We start from the raw sequence: 5,682 nt of genomic DNA, 5'->3' as shown, positions 1-5,682 counted from the left end.
TGCTTCTTGCTCATAGGTCGTGGCCACTGCTGGATCGCCTCCACTTTATTTACTTGGGGTTTGATGACCCCTCGCCCAATACGGTACCCCAGGTAACGGGCCTCTTCCAGACCCAGTGCACATTTTTGGGGGTTCGCTGTCAACCCTGCTGCCCTCAGGGAGTCTACCACTGCTTGCACCTTGGCCAGGTGACTCTCCCAATCGTTACTATAAACTATGATGTCATCCAGATAGGCCGAGGCATATCTCCGGTGAGGTTTTAGCACAAGATCCATTAACCTCTGGAATGTGGCGGGAGCCCCATGTAGCCCAAAGGGGAGTACCACATACTGAAAAAGCCCATCAGGAGTAACAAAAGCGGTCTTCTCTTTAGCCCTGTCAGTAAGGGGTACCTGCCAATACCCTTTCGTCAGGTCAAGGGTGGAGAAGAACCTAGCCTGTCCAAGTCGTTCTATCAACTCGTCAACTCTGGGCATAGGATAAGAATCAAATTTGGACACCTCGTTCAACTTCCTAAAGTCATTGCAGAACCGTAGGGAACCATCAGGTTTGGGAATCAACACAATAGGACTCGACCAGTCACTTTTAGACTCCTCGATAACCCCCAGGTCTAACATCTGCCTGACTTCTTCGGAGATGGCTTTCCGGCGCGCTTCAGGGACCCGGTAGGGTTTTTGGTGTACCCGGATGTGGGGTTCGGTTATGATATCATGCTTGATGACTGAAGTACGACCCGGTAACTTAGAGAACACATCAACGTTTCGGAGCACAAACTCCTTCGCTTCCTGAATCTGGGCCCTGGAGAGGGACTCTGAGATCCGTACTTCAGGCACCTTGGCATCGGGTACACCTACCTCCGGTGTCCCCTTCTTGGAGACAGACGCCTTCTCTACTCCCATGGCCATCAGGGACTCTCTTTCCCTCCACGGCTTTAGGAGGTTCACGTGGTATATCTGTTCGGGTTTCCTCCTCCCCGGCTGAGATACCTTGTAGTTAACCTCCCCCACTTTCTCTATGACCTCATATGGACCTTGCCATTTTGCCAAGAACTTACTCTCAACGGTGGGCACCAGAACTAGCACTCTATCGCCTGGGTTAAAGGTCCCGAGTCTGGCTGATCTATTGTAGACCCTAGACTGGGCCTCTTGTGCCCTTGTCATGTGCTCCTTTACAAGGGGCATTACCGCCGCTATGCGGTCCTGCATAAGGGAGACGTGTTCAATCACACTACGGTGGGGGGTCCTCTCCTGTTCCCAGGTCTCCTTAGCTACATCCAAAAGCCCACGCGGGGAACGGCCATATAACAGCTCAAAGGGTGAGAAACCCGTGGAGGACTGGGGAACTTCACGTATGGCAAACATCAAATAAGGCAACAAACAATCCCAGTCCTTCCCATTTTCGCTCACCACCCTCTTTAGCATCCCCTTCAAGGTCTTGTTAAACCTCTCGACTAGGCCATCTGTCTGAGGATGATATACAGAGGTGCGGAGCTGTTTAACCTGCAGTAACTTACACATCTCCTTCATTACCCTAGACATGAATGGAGTACCCTGGTCAGTCAAGATTTCCTTGGGGAGGCCTGTGCGGGAGAATACCTGGAACAGCTCCCTAGCAATGTTTTTGGAGGAGGTGTTCCTTAACGGGATTGCCTCTGGATACCGCGTAGCGTAGTCCAGGATAACCAGGATGTACTGGTGCCCCCTTGTGGACTTGACTATGGGGCCAACCAAATCCATTGCAATCCGTTCAAACGGCACCTCTATGATTGGTAACGGGACCAGAGGACTCCTGAAGTGGGAGACCGGGGCAGTAAGTTGGCAATCAGGGCAGGAGCTACAATACCGGTTTACCTCCTCCCACACCCCGGGCCTGAAAAATCTCTGCAGGATCCTCTCTCGGGTCTTCTCAGCACCTAAGTGCCCTCCCAGCACATGTTTGTGTGCCAAATCTAGCACCAGCCTACGGTGAGATTGGGGTACTACAAGTTGCTCAACCTCCTCACCCCGAACCTGGTCGACCCTGTACAACAGTTCCCCAACAATCACCATTCGGGGGTATATTTTGTCAGCCCCTGGCATTTGGAGTACCCCATTTATCACTTTAACATTCTCCCGTGCTTTAAACAAGGTAGGGTCCTGTAGCTGTGCTGCCCCAAAATTTTCACGGGAAATCTCCAGGTCCGGCATGTCGGCCACCTCCTCGTGGCACTCGACCTCACCAGCTAGGACCTCTAGGGGAGAGAATTCATCACATGGGGTCACCCCTACTGCTGGCGTGGGAACATTGGCCTCAAAGGGTTCAGGGGCCAAGGCCGGACATACCTGATGTCCATTATCTGCAATAGCATCAGAGGTGGGTCTTCGTCTCCAGAGGTCCCAAAACACCGGTAAGTCTCTGCCGATAATAGCCTCATGAAACAGGGTCCCCACCACCCCCACTTCATGGGTAATAGTACCACAAGGGGTATGTAGGTTGATGACAGCAGTGGGATATTCGCGAGTGTCCCCATGTATACACAACACTCCCACTTTACGCCCACTGTACAGTCCAGGATCAACCAAAGTTCCCCGCACCAGGGTAACCAGACTCCCTTAGTCTAGCAAGGCTTCCACCGTGTGACCCACGATTGTGACCATACACACTTGGGGTTCTGCATCCGTGACCGACTCGGCTGTCAGAACCGGCCGAGCAAACAGTGACACTCGCCGGGTCTGGTTGCAGTCCATTGGCTCCACTGACAGTGGACAGTTGGCAGCAATATGGCCCATTTCATGGCACCGCCAGCACTGGATAGGGCCATGACCTCTGTCACGAGCCTCACTGGGTTTCTGGGTATCCACGCCCCCCAATGAACCCCCTCCCAACCTGACCTATCTCCCCTTTTCCGTAGTAGCAGTTTTGCCAGATGGTTTGGTGACCTTGTCACCCATCGCTGGAGCCGAGAGGGCAGAGAATGGGTGAACTTGTCAAGAACCACTCTCTACCATCTGTGCTGGGGTGCAGTCCTCTGGTTGTAGCCACTTCTGGACAAGATGGATCAGGTCATGCATTTGGGAGCGTGGGGGTAGTTTTTCTGAGTAAGCCCACTGGTGGACCCGGCTGGAGCGAACTTGAACGGTGACCCCAAGACGAGCCAGAATCTCCGCCTTTAGCTGGGGGTACTCACGGGCCTCCGTTTCACTCAGGTCGTAGTAAGCCTTCTGCGACTCGCCGGTCAGGAACGGTGCCAGGACATCTGCCCACTGCTCAGCCGGTAACTCCTCTCGCTCAGCTACTCGCTCGAACACAGTGAGATACGCCTCCACATCGCCGGTCGCCGTCATTTTTTGTAAAGCCTTTTGTACTGCAGCCCGTGCGGAACGCTGGACAACCGGGTACCCTTGCAAACCAGTATGGGACCCCTCAGTAGTCGTCGCTTGCGGTGCTGCCATAATGCCAGAAAACTTTTCCATCATCAGCTGGAACATGGCTCGGGACTCTTCCTGCGGCTGGCGGGACCTCTCCTCCTGCTGCTGGAGCATGGCTTGCTGCTGGCGGGACCTCTCCTCCTGCTGCTGGAGCATGGCTTGCTGCTGGCGGGACCTCTCCTCCTGCTGCTGGAGCATGGCTTGCTGCTGGCGGGATCTCTCCTCCTGTTGCTGAAACATGGCTTGCTGCTGGCGGGATCTCTCCTCCTGCTGCTGGCGGGATCTCTCCTCCTGCTGCTGGCGGGATCTCTCCTCCTGCTGCTGGAGCATGGCTTGCTGCTGGCGGGATCTCTCCTCCTGCTGCTGGAGCATGGCTTGCTGCTGGCGGGATCTCTCCTCCTGCTGCTGGAGCATGGCTTGCTGCTGGCGGGACCTCTCCTCCTGCTGCTGGAGCATGGCTTGCTGCTGGCGGGACCTCTCCTCCTGCTGCTGGAGCATGGCTTGCTGCTGGCGGGACCTCTCCTCCTGCTGCTGGAGCATGGCTTGCTGCTGGCGGGATCTCTCCTCCTGCTGCTGGAGCATGGCTTGCTGCAGCTGCCGATTAGCCTGGGACTCTTCCTGCTGCTGCTGCTGCCGATTAGCTCTGGCCTCCTCCTGCTGCTGGCGGGACCTTTCCTCCTGCTGCTGGAGCCTTTCCTCCTGCTGCTGGAGCATAGCCTTAATAAAGTCCTCCATCTTGGCTTTATCCTGCAATTTGCCTGCAGCTTTCACCCAGGCCATGCAATGTTGCAGGATGTAGCAAGCCTTTCAGGTGTGTGTCTTTTTGAACTGCCCGCATCCGAAGCACCATATGTGGGAGATTTGGCCCAGTAGAGACCGTGGTAGCGGGGTGCTGTGATGCAGTTCAAGACAGGGACACCAAGGTACAGTCCAAAACAGGTCTAGCCTGCGTTTATTGCAGCAGGAACAAAATAAAACAGCCTTCACATTCAGGCATCAAAACAAAATAAAATTCTACCCGTCAGGGTGCTAACTAAACAATGGTTCTCTGACTCACCACTAACAAAATACTTTGCTGCTCCAGGCACAGAGGTCAGGGCTGTGCGCTCTCCAGCCTCCTTTCAGAGAGACAACACTCTCAGCTCTGCTCAGCCACTTTATGCAGGCTGATTAGGCTGCTCCCACCACCTGTGTCCAAGGTGCTGGACAACACAACCTCAGCACTAAGGCCTTGCATAATAGGAAAACCTAGGGGAAACATACCGCCCATCCACAGTTAACCCCTTCAGTGTCTCACACCTCCTATAATACACCTACCTCTGTATATCCTCCCATAATACACCTACCTCTGTATATCCTCCTATAATACACCTACCTCTGTATATCCTCCCATAATACACCTACCTCTGTATATCCTCCTATAATACACCTACCTCTGTATATCCTCCTATAATACACCTACCTCTGTATATCCTCCTATAATACACCTACCTCTGTATATCCTCCTGTAATACACCTACCTCTGTATATCCTCCTATAATACACCTACCTCTGTATATCCTCCTGTAATACACCTACCTCTGTATATCCTCCTATAATACACCTTCCTCTGTATATCCTCCTATAATACACCTACCTCTGTATATCCTCCTATAATACACCTACCTCTGTATATCCTCCTATAATACACCTACCTCTGTATATCCTCCTGTAATACACCTACCTCTGTATATCGGCAAAAAACAATAGAAAAAAACGCCGGCTCACCCGTGTCCTAGGTGTCAATATAACAGTCCGAACTCCAACCCACGGCAGGTGCCTCCGGAATCCGGCCTCTGTCCACAGGCCAAACGAGCAGGAGAAACAAGTAGTGGATCCGGCACTCTGTACCACACGTGGAGACGGTAGATGGATGAATCAAATTTCCTTTATTGCGGTTAAAAAATACATGCAGACACACAATGCTGTGTAAAGATCAACGCGTTTCGGCAGGGACTGCCTTAGTCATGAGATCATGACTAAGGCAGTCCCTGCCGAAACGCGTTGATCTTTACACAGCATTGTGTGTCTGCATGTATTTTTTAACCGCAATAAAGGAAATTTGATTCATCCATCTACCGTCTCCACGTGTGGTACAGAGTGCCGGATCCACTACTTACCTCTGTATATCCTCCTATAATACACCTCTATACACAGTGCATCGCTGCTGTGGCTGCAGTTCCTCCTGTGGCCGCTGGTCCTCCAGTGTCGCTGTGGCCGCCGCCGCTCTGCCCCT

Source organism: Engystomops pustulosus, chromosome 5, assembly GCF_040894005.1.
Source record: "Engystomops pustulosus chromosome 5, aEngPut4.maternal, whole genome shotgun sequence".
In the NCBI taxonomy this organism is placed as follows: domain Eukaryota; kingdom Metazoa; phylum Chordata; class Amphibia; order Anura; family Leptodactylidae; genus Engystomops; species Engystomops pustulosus.
This window is presented reverse-complemented; position numbering follows the sequence as displayed.